This window comes from Rhinopithecus bieti, unplaced genomic scaffold (assembly GCF_001698545.2).
Source record: "Rhinopithecus bieti isolate Rb0 unplaced genomic scaffold, ASM169854v2 scaffold_2453, whole genome shotgun sequence".
NCBI classification, from domain to species: domain Eukaryota; kingdom Metazoa; phylum Chordata; class Mammalia; order Primates; family Cercopithecidae; genus Rhinopithecus; species Rhinopithecus bieti.
In genome coordinates, this window is record NW_016804447.1 from 6471006 (window position 1) to 6482629 (window position 11624).

At 41.5% G+C, this 11624-nt stretch overlaps 1 long non-coding RNA gene across 1 annotated transcript in view; it reads right to left on the reverse strand.

Annotated features, from left to right (window-relative positions):
- Window positions 1-11296: 11296 nt before the first annotated feature.
- The window catches only part of LOC108527249 (uncharacterized), a 42694-nt gene continuing 42366 nt past the window's right edge, over window positions 11297-11624 (reverse strand). The window contains exon 3 of the long non-coding RNA XR_001884760.1: window positions 11297-11500. This is a non-coding gene — a long non-coding RNA (uncharacterized LOC108527249). The remainder of the gene's footprint in view (window positions 11501-11624) is intronic.

The following is an 11624-nucleotide window of genomic DNA, read 5'->3' on the forward strand; positions in this document are numbered from 1 at the left end:
AAAAAAAAAAAAAAAAAAAAAGCACAATCCAGGGTAGGAGCAAGGAAGGAAAGATGTGAATAGGCTGATGGGCAAAAAACCAATTTACCCATCAGTTCCAGCCTTCTCTCAAGGAGAGGCAAAGAAAGGAGATACAGTGGAGACATTTGGAAAGTTTTCTCTGCTGGAAAACTGCTACTATCTGTTTTTATATTTCTGTTAAAATAGATGAGGCTACAGAACTAAAATTTAAAACTCTTTCCTTGGTCCTAGAACATTTATTTTCCTTTTATAGAAACAAAAATCAAACTTTACAGAAAGATTTGATGTATGTAATACATATAGTGGCTCTTGAAGTATAGACATCATAGCAAATAAGTCATCTGATGAGAACAAGCTGTTTGGGTACAACGCATCAGGAAAGAGAGCACCACGTGATGGAGTTTCTCTAGAAGCTCCAGTGATAATAGATGTTGACTCTAAAGTTGATTTAAGGCCAGGCATGGTGGTTTACGCCTATAATCCCAGCATTTTGAGAGTCTGAGATGGGAGGATCACTTGAGCTCAGGAGGTCAAGATCAGCCTGGGCAACATGGTGAAACCTCGTCTCTACATAAAATACAAAAAATCAGATGGGCATGGTGGTGTGTGCCTATAGTCCTCAAGGAGGATCACTTGAGCCCCAGAGGTCAAGGCTACAGTGAGCCAAGAGTGCACTACTATACTCCAGCCTGGGCAACAGACTGAGACCCTGTCTCAATAAATAAATAAATAAATAAATAGTTGATTTAAGAAAGGAAGTATAGGCCAGGAACAGTGGCTCACACCTGTAATCCCTGCATTTTGGAAGGCTGAGGCAGGAGGATCACTTTAGGCCTGGTGTGTTTAAGACCAGCCTGGTCAACACAGTGAGGCACTGTCTCTACCAAAAAAAAAAGGAAGGAAGGAAGTGACACATATCAAACTGAAACAAAATTAGAAATGTAATTATGTTCTAAGTGCCTCCAAGTTCAAAACTTATTAGAAATGTAATTATGTTCTAAGCACCTCCAAGTTCAAAACTTATTGGAAATATTGAGAGTGTGGTTACGAAATATGTCAGCAGGACAAAAGGAATGTGTAAGTCTAAGTCTTTAATGCCGGTATCTTCAGAAAACCTAAGCAAACTTACAGGTCCTGCTGAAACTGCCCACTTTGCAAGAAGAAATCGTGTTCAAATGACATTCTTAAGAGTCTTATAGGTTTGCCATGTGGCAGATCTACATGCGTCTAGAGAACACCGTGCTCTGTTACCATTATGGATAAAGATGAGATGGTTTCTAGAGATGGTTTCTACTGGATGCCAGAATCTAGAGCAAAGCCACTCCCGCTCCTGGTTGGTCACGTGACTGACAAAGACATCGATTGATATGCTTCTTTGTGTTATTTCCTTCCCAAGTAAATGTTTGTCCTTGGGTCCATTTCCTATGCTTGTAACTGTCTTCTAGCGGTGAGCCAAATGTAAAACAGTGAATAAAGTCATTATTAGGAAGTTCAAAAGCATGGCTTTTATAATGAACTTTAAAAAACTTATGTGTGTGTGTCTAATTAGAATAAAATTCCTCTAGGCAGATTTCAGGAGCTCCCTTTGTGTCTGAGGTTTTTGTTTTAGTATAACAAGATGGAAAATATTAATATAAAGTAAAATGATTTGACTGGCTTAAATGAACATTTTACATTGAAAATGTGGTTTGGACTTTACCACTTCAGATAAAGGCAAAGCTGTGATGGCTCTGCCTCATCTATTTAAGATGGAATTTGCTGAGGAAACACCCTCAGGAAGTGCACAATATACTAGGGAAGTAAAGAGATACATACTGTACAACACAGAAAAACCAGGGCTGTGTCTTATGACTACACAGGTTACTGTGGGAACAAGAGTTACCCAGATTTGGAGTGGGGGAAGTAAGGAAGGTCAGGTAAGGCTTTCTGCGGAAGGTAGCAACTGCACCATGTAAAATCAGTTTGAGGCCGGGTGCGGTGGTTCACGCCTGTAATCCTAGCACTTTGGGAGGCCGAGGTGGGAAGATCACCTGAGGTCAGGGGTTCAAGACCAGCCTGGTCATCATAGTGAAACCCCATCTCTACTAAAAATACAAAAATTAGCCAGGTTTGGTGGCACATGCCTGTAATCCCAGCTACTTGGGAAGCTGAGGCAGGAGAATTACTTGAACTCAGAGGCAGAGGTTGCAGTGAGCCGAGATCATGCCACTGCACTCTAGCCTGGGCAACAGAGTGAGACTCGGTCTAAAAAAATAAAAAATAAGTTTGGATGGAGAACTTTAATGGTGTGGTGCAAGGTACTAGAAAGGTATTTATCAAATGTCCTAGTGCCTTAAAGCTGGAAAGGAGAGGAGAGTTACTCATCAGAAGGTTTAGTCTCCAAAGAGAGTCCCACAGGTTTCATTCAATGGGCCATTTCTAAAAAGATAAAATATCAACTCCACAAGGATTTTATCTGGTGTGTTCCCTGCTCTATCTGTCCTCAGTACCTAGAAGTATCTATGCCAGGCATGGATTGGTGCTCAATAAATATTTGCCCAATTAATATATAAATTTGTTACCTTTGGCCAGGCGCAATGGCTCAGGCCTATAATCCCTGCACTTTGGGAGGCCGAGGTGGGTGGATCATGAGGTCAGGAGATTGAGACCATCCTGGCTAACACCATGAAACCCCGTCTCTAGTAAAAATACAAAAAGTTAGATGGGTGAGGTGGCGGGCACCTGTAGTCCCAGCTATTCGGGAGGCTGAGGCAGAAGAATAGCGTGAACCCAGGAGGCAGAACTTGCAGTGAGCTGAGATCGCGCCACTGCACTCCAGCCTGGGTGACAGAGCGAGACTCTATCTCAATAAATAAATAAATAAATAATAAATAATAAATAAATAAATTGGTTACCTTTTCTTCCTGAACCTACTCTTGTCTATCTTGATGAGCAGCAATACCTAGTAACTTAGCAGTTATTTTTTACCCTACCCTCTTCTTCATTCTCCATAGTCTCTCACCTCCTCTTTTCAAATCTACCTGCAGTATGTTTGTAGAATTCTTTCCCTCAAAACACAAATAACAATTTAATATGCAGGTAGAGTGAAATATGATTAAGCAGCAAAAAATGTTAATAAAAAGAAAAATGTAAGGGTTGATGTGCTGCAGCCCGCTCATACAGATCTCAAGAGTGGAATGTGTACATCAGTTCCGAACTCTCAGTTCAGCCACTTCACTTGGGCAGCTCCAATGTGGCAGGAGTATTTTCACCAAAGAAATTAAATGCTACAAATTTTACCAGCACGCCACTGGTTTGGGCTCATAGAAAGTTTGTTAAGAGTCTGTGACATGATATGGCCTCTAATACAGTGAGTTCAATATTTGAACTTCTGTGAAGAAAAAGATTCCATTTATTCAGTATAATCTTAAAGAGAGATGCTAGGGGCAGCAGGTAAAAATGTCAGGGAGACAGATTTTCATTTAGTGTTGGGAAACTCCTGAGATAAGAAGTTCCCATTAGGCTGGGTGGCCACACACCTTAGAAGAGAGATGTTACAGAGAAGGTTGAAACATGGAAGACTAGGGGTTGAGTAGCTCATTAGTTGAGCCACCAAATCTAGCAAATAAAAGTACAGGATGCCGAGATAAATTTGACAAATGGCTGTAACTGCCAAATTTTTGTAATTCATTGGAAAAAAAAAAAAAAAAACAGAATACAGGACACTTAGGATGTTCTGAAAAGCCGATACAGGAAGCAAGACAAAAATCATTAAATATAGGATATGTCCTATATATACAAGATACTTTGCAACCCTACTCCTTAGAGTAGGGGGTTCCACCCATGAAATTCTACCCACAACTATAAGCAGTGTTTTTAGCTAGTGCCAGTAGACTCACTTAACCAGATTCCAGATCATATCAATTAAATTCACCAGAGCCTTTGCTGGAAAATTCAAAAGTCTAAGGCCGTAGCACGTTGTTTGAAAATAATAAAATTTGTCAAACTGCTTCTTTAATTTCAAAATTTTACTAACACATTCAGACTTTCTTCACTAGTGCTCTCCCACCCCCTATCTCAATGTCCAACTCTAATTATTTCACAAGAAGGAGACTTACCGGTGGGAAGTCCCAGTTTTCTCTCATTATCTTTGTAAAGCTGAGAATCTACAGCACAAATACACATGCCCAAGATTCAACCCTGAGCTTCTTAAAGGCAGGAACCATACATGTTTCCTCTTTAGTCTTTAGCCAGTAGACAATGCCTAGAACCTTGTGCCTTCAATCACTATTTGCTAACTGAATACATGTTCAGCCCTGCATACCTAGTCTGACTTCCTTGTGGCTGGGCTCAGATGTCAGAAGCCTGGAACTCAGTTTATTTATAAATAAGAGAGAGAAGCTATGAATGAGCCTCAAAAGTGACTATACTGTAGAGACCCAATCATTGGCCATCTACACATTTGTATGTGCCAACATGTCTGTACTATTTGACTTCTGTTTTCAGCATAGTTGCTTTGGCATTCTCATGTTCCTCCACTGCTATTAAAAGCCCTTGCTCAATCATATCCCTTGTTCAATCATATCCCTTGTTCAATGATATCCAGCACCACTCCTCCCTCAAAGATGAGGCCATCTGATTATAACACCTGTTTCCTCATTCTTGTTGCCATTATCTTCAGTTTCTTGGAATATATCTCATCATTTGTTAAAGACATTGGCAACTTGCTTTGGTATGCTCTGATTCGCTCCTCACTCCACTACTGCCCTTAACCTAGGCAATTCTGACAGCTATAATGCTGATCTGTCCCATACACTGCTCACCATACCAATACCTAAGCCTCTAGATCAAGTCAGTCACGTGGTTTTTTCATTCTGATCTGTGAGTAGAGCTGAAGCAAGCAAAAGTCCAAGCCTATTGTCACCATTTCAAACAATGAATGTTGACATTTCATTCCATCCTTGACTGAGTCAACGTTTCTTGGTTAATGTATTCACCTCTACTGAACACTTTTCCTACTCCCTGCAGGAAGGCCTGTTTGTCCCAAATGTCTGATTCCATTTTGTTTTCTTTATTCTTATAAGCAAGATAATCTATTGATAAGTCTTTTAAGTTCTACTCTCACAACCTCAAAAATATCTCAGTAGCTTTAACCTTCCTTTGCTGCTGTCCCTCAGGAAACCATGTTCCTCCCTGCATGGGCTGACCTCACTGTGAGTGTGAGCCCATCTCCACAGTCTCCTCAGGATCCCAGGGAATCTTTTGGCTAACTTCACTTTCTTCCTCTGCACTGGATCCTTTCCTTATACTATGAAAATGCCCAAATATCCTCTCATCAAAACACCCTCAAGTGCTTATTCCACCTCACTCTCTTCAGTCCCAATTTTCTTGAACTAATGATTTACATGTTCTTGTAGTATTTTCTCACATCCACTTATGCCTTAACTATTCTGTAAAATTATGTCCACCCTTCTGTCATCTCTTTTTTTTAAAACTTCTCTTTTGAAAGCCATCAGTGTCTAATTCAGTGGCCTTTCTTTCCTTGTGAAGCAGCTATTAGTATCCCCAATTTACAGAGAAGAAAACTGAACCTCAGAGGATAACATGCCACAAGTAATAGGATCAGGATTCAAGCCGAACACTTCCAATATCCTATTTCTACCATATCATACTCACTTTTCATTCCACGGTGTCTTATAGACTACTTTCTTAGACCAATTTCCAAAAATAGGATTGGTGGGTCAAGATACATGATTATTTAATAAGCCATAGATTTACTGAGTACCTATTATGTACCCAATATTTTCCTATGTATCAAGCATTAAGCTTGCCGAGTAAACAGCAGCAGACAAGAAGACTGTCCCCATATGGCTTGCAGACCTTATGGAGAAAGGAGGGGTGGACAAGGAGATAAATAATTAAATCAGCCCTAACAGCAAAGTATGATGAATTCTAGATGAAGGGCATACAGGAGAAAATACAGCACAGGCAGTTAGCCAAATGGGTCAGAGGAGCCTTCTTGGAGGAGTGATGTTCAAACTGAAACCTGAAGGAGAAACGGTACTAAGCAGATGAATGAAGTTGAAGAGAGAGGAGGATGTTACAGACAAAAGAGGAGAATGCATAAAGGCTGAGAGGCTAAAGGCAGCATAGAGCACTTTGGGAACCGGAAAAAGGCTAGTGAATGTGTGGATGGCTGAGGCTGCAGAGGCAAGCACTAAGTGCTCCACAGGTCAAGTTGAGCTGTTGTGCTCATGGAAAGGTTTTAGGGAGAGGACAGATGCTGTAACTGGCTTCTTGTTTTAAGAAGACTCTTTTCAGTCATTACCTGTACTAGATCTCTTTCTAGTAAGATACAATTGATCATGTTCTCTTTTCTCAGTGTCTAGGACAATGCTCTGCCAAACTCCTGAAATATTTTATAGTACAAAGAAGCATATCATTTAAAAATAGATAAATAAATATCAGAGGGAGAGAAAGCACGTGCGCTCACCTGAGTCTTTTCTTTGTTCTCGGGTTCTCCATTCCACATTCAGTATGAGCCAGTATACCCAGGCCTCTGTCTTCTATGTCTACAATCCTTATTTCCACATCTAACTGTAGAATTCTTGACCTGTTCTGTCAAGCTACCTACTGATAGTCTCTATCAGGATAATAACCTGTCTCAATCCACACTGGAGACAAAATAAATTATCTTCTCTACTCCAAACCAATTTTTTTTGTGGTCCCAATCTCAATTTATCTTCTCAGTCACCCAAACAAGAAGCCACGAGATTGCCTTGACCACAGCTCCTCCCTTACCAGTATACATAGCCTGTTACTAAAGCCTGTTAATTCTGCTGCAGGAGCATCTCTTGAATTCCCTCCTTTTCATTCCCAGGGCCACAGTTCCAGTTCTAAGCCCTCAGTGTCTTATTAAAGGTATTTTCAATAATTCTCTATCAGGCCTAACATATCTCCACCATCCTATCTTTTCCACAGCTTTGTTTTTCTTAAACACAGAGTGGGTGGCCAGGCATGGTGGCTCACGCCTGTAATCACAGCACTTTGGGAGGCCAAGGTGGGTGAATCACCTGAGGTCAGGAGTTTGAGACCAGCCTGACCAACAAGGTGAAACCCTGTCTCTATTAAAAATACAAAAATTGGCTGGGCATGGTGGCAGACGCCTGTAGTCCCAGCCACTCGGGAGGCTGAGACAGGAGAATTGCTTGAACCTGGGAGGCAGTGGTTGCAGTGAACCGAGATTGTGCCATTGCACTCTAGCCTGGGCGATGGAGTGAAACTCTGTCTCAAAACAAACAAACACACACAGAGTGGGCTCTATCACTTCCATATGTAATAATTGCTGATGACTTCCATTTGCCCCATGTCAAACCGAGCACTCTAAAAACTGGCTCCTGGCCAGGCACAGTGGCTCATGCCTGTAATCCCAGCACCTTTAGAGGCTGAGGTGGGAGAATCACTTGAGCCCAAGAGTTTGGGACCCGCCTGGGTAACATAGTGAGGCTCCATCTCTACAAAAAATACAAAAAAATTAGCTGAGCATGGTGGCACGCATCTGTGGTCCCAGCTTCCCCCAGGAGGCTGAGGTGGGAGGATCACTGGGGCTCAGGAGGTTGAGGCTGCAGTGAGCAGTGATTGCACCACTGCACTCCAGCCTGAGCAATGGAGTGAGACCCTATCTCAAAAAACAAAAACAAAAACAAACTGGCCCCCAGTTTACCCATATGGTTTCACCTCCCTGAAGTCTGTATTCCAGTCACATTTAACTCCTCATTATGTCCTAAACATGACCTTGTGAAACTCTTTCTGTCTCATGGCAAAGGCTTCCTCACCTGGCAGGCTAGCTCAATTCTCAGAAGACTTTCCAAACTCTTTATCTTTCAAATAGAAAACACTCTGTTGACTGCAACTTTCTCTTTGTTTCAATAGCATTTCTTTTGCACCTCCATTTTAGTAGTTATCACAGTATCTTGTAATTATCTATCTGGTTCTCCTGCTAGACATTGAGCTCCTCAAAGGCAAAGATTATGGAACCTCAGCACCCAGCACAGCCTACCTGGTACATGTGTGCCCACCACATGTCTAGAAAGGAAAGAAGGAAAGATAAAGAGCAGAAAAGCATGTTCCATAGGACTACTATGACAACACAGTCCATAAAAATAACTGAAAATATTTCTAAATAAAGAGTCAGCCATGAAAATAGATTTTAAGGATCACTGGTATCTGCCTTCCTCATTTCCATTGAGTCCTTTCTTTCCTTCTTCTATTTCATTTAATTCATTTAAACTTATATTAAATCCATCTGCAGTTCTAATGAGACTGTCTCTCAGGGTATAACTTAAAGTCACCTTTTCATGATGCTAAGAAGCATCCTGGCATCATCAGAAAATACTGGGCTAAGAGTTGGGAACTTGTAAGTTCCAAGTCATTATGTTTTTCTACAAATATTTATTAGTACTTGTTATGTGTCAGATACTGTTCTGAGTGCTTGGGATACATTCATGAACAAAAAAGACAAAAGTTCCTGCCTTTGCGAAGCTTATATTCTATTAGAAGGAGAGAGGGATAGATAACAAATAATAAGCATAATAAGTGTTTTGGAAGATGAGGATCACAATGGCCAATATGGGGTGGAAGTGAAGGAGGATGGACAAGATGCACTTTTTGTACATCTTGTACAAAAGTGGGAATTTTTGTACATGGGAAGGTCTCACGGAGATGAGATTTAGGCAAAGAAAGCACGGGATGTGTGGGAGAGCATTCAGGCCATGATAACAGGTATAGCGAAGTCACTAAGGCAGGCCTGCTTGGCATGTTTGAAGAATAGCATAAGGATTATGAGGCCAGAAGTGAGTGAGTGAAGGTAGAGTGATAGGAGAAGAAATCTGAGGGGACTCATAGGGGACAGATGATGTAGATCTTCATAAACCATCATCATTAGAACTGTAGCTTTTATTCTGATTGAGATGAGCATTCATTGCAGACTTTATTTTAAGGAGAGAAGTGGCATGATTTGACTTGAAGTCATTTGACTGCTATGTTAAAAATGGATTGTGGGCCAGGCGCGGTGGTTCACACCTGTAATCCCAGCACTTTGGGAGGTGCGGGTGGTGGTGGGTGGATCACCTGAAGTCAGGAGTTCATGGCCAGCCTGGCCAACATGGTGAAACCCCGTCTCTACTAAAAATACAAAAAACAAACAAACAAAAATTAGCCAGGCATTGTGGTAGACATCTGTAATCCCGGCTACTGGGAGGCTGAGGCAGGAGAATCCCTTGAACCTGGAAGGCACAGGTTGCAGTGAGCCAAGATGGCGCCACTGCACTCCAGCTTGGGCAACAGAGCAAGACTCCATCTCCCCCACCAAAAAAAGGAGTGTGGCCTTGTGGCCAGGTGTGGTGGCTCACATCTGTAATCCCAGCACTTTAGGAGGCTGAGGCAGATGGATCATTTGAGCTCAGGAGTTCGAGACCAGCCCGGGCAACATGACAAAACCCCATCTCTACAAATAATACAAAAACTAGCTAGGCATGGGGGTGCATGCCTGTAGTCCCAGTTACTAGGGAGGGTAAGGTAGGAGGATCACTTGAGCCTGGGCAGTTGAGGCTGCATGAGCCAAGATCATGCCACTGCACTCCAGCTTGGGTGACAGAGTGAAACTCTGTCTCAAAAAAAAAAAAAAAAATTACAAAGGAGAAAGGATAGATAGAAACAAGGCAACAAGTTAAGAGGCCATTATAGTGATCCTGGCAAAAGACGATGGTGGTTCAAAGCAAGGTGGTGTCAGAGAAGAAAAGAAGTCAGCGTTGGAATATATTTTTCGGTAGGACCAGTAGGATTTGCTGATAGCGTAAACTGTGAGAAAAATAAAGGAGTTAAAAAAGACTCCAAGAGTTTTATCCTAAGCCAACAGAAGAAGGGAGTTCCCATCAACTGAGACGAGGGAAGGCTCTGGGAAGAGCAGATTTGGTGTGGAGAATGAGGATGGGGAGTTCAGTTTTGGACTTGAGATTGAAATGCCTATTAGCTATCTAAAGAAACATATCAGGTATACAATTGGATATACGAGTCTGGCGCTTAAGATAGATGTCAGAGCTGGAGATTTATATTTGGAAGTAATTACTAAATAGATGGTTTTTAAAATCATGAGACTGATAAGATCCCAACCCCAATAACCGTAACCAGATTATCTAATTGCTCTGCTTCTTATTTTCCTCATTCTCTTAATGATAATGTCAGGTGAAGTCAGTGATTTTCAACTGTGTTCTATGGTGCACTTTCTGTAGAAAGAGGTGATGGGATCAGAGGGATGTTTGCTCTCCCATTGTCTAAGCTAACAAGAAACCCTATATTTTTACAGCAAAAAGACATACATTTAGAGATGGTACAAACTGGTGTTTCTGATGTGTGTACTATAGTGGACTAGGGTGCGTGTGTAGGAGAGTAACTTTCCAGATGAAATAATGAATTAGCATCTCATTAAGAAATGGCCCCAAATATCTGCTTTTACTGGTCAGCTATCAAAGGAATATGTGTAAACAAAGGTGCATATTAGCAATAGTACAGTTATGCTAGAAATGTTTGCCATAGATAAAATGTGCGCAAGATCTCCTCTCTAACAAATATTTACCTAAAAATCAAATTTAAGAATCGAAAGATTTCATTTCTTTTAGATCCAGTTGATTGCAGTTGAGCATTCAGAATTTCCTTTGACCCTGAGATCATGGACAATTGGTAATTTAACTATAAAAAAATGCATAAAGGTAGTGCTATAAGAGGACTTAGAAGTACTTCAGCTAATTACCCTCCCTTTTCAGTGGAGAGCTGAATCTCAAGGGTCAAAGGTTATGCAGGAACTGCAACCTAGGTCACTTCCTGACTCCTAGTCCTGTGCTCTTTTTACCACACACAATGCTGATTTCAAGGCCTCTTTAGAAACTCTTCTGAAATTTGCAATTAAGGCAGAAAGCAACACTCACATGTGATCTTCATATTTTCCTAATGCATTAATTTTACATTAATACTTTTCCTATTTTCCTACAGTTCTAAAGGTCATCTTTGCTGTTGCCTTTTGCCTGATATCTGCTGTCCTAATGGTACTGCTGTTTATCCACATTCGCCGTGGAACCTGCTGGCAGAGAGACTCCTATGGGAACATCTGAACAGACAGCTGGATAAGCCAGACCAACCTCCTGTGACACAGCATCTCTCAGTGGTGCCGCATCTAAAGGACAGGCTTTTGCCATGTGGGCATTGCTGTCCTCACACCCTGCCTTTTGGATCTGCCTAGAGCAGGGTCTGAACTCACAGGGACCCACAGACAGCTGCTGGACTGACAGATGAATGAACACCGAGGTTACCTAGGTCTTCTCATCATGGAGTGATAGTGCAGGCTGCTCGTTCAGCTAGAAAGAGGCTGTTATGCATAGGATGGTTGTATTCTCCGCCACAGTTGTCTGGAGAGAAATAAGAAGCCAAACGCCAATCAGCCTTTTACCTGCAAAGAGTGAAGGATGAGAAGGTGGACAAAGACACAGATTAGAAAAATACTGGATATTGGGGGAAGTTAGACTAGAAGTAGTAGTATACGGGGTGATTCTTTTTTTTTTTTTTTTTTTTTT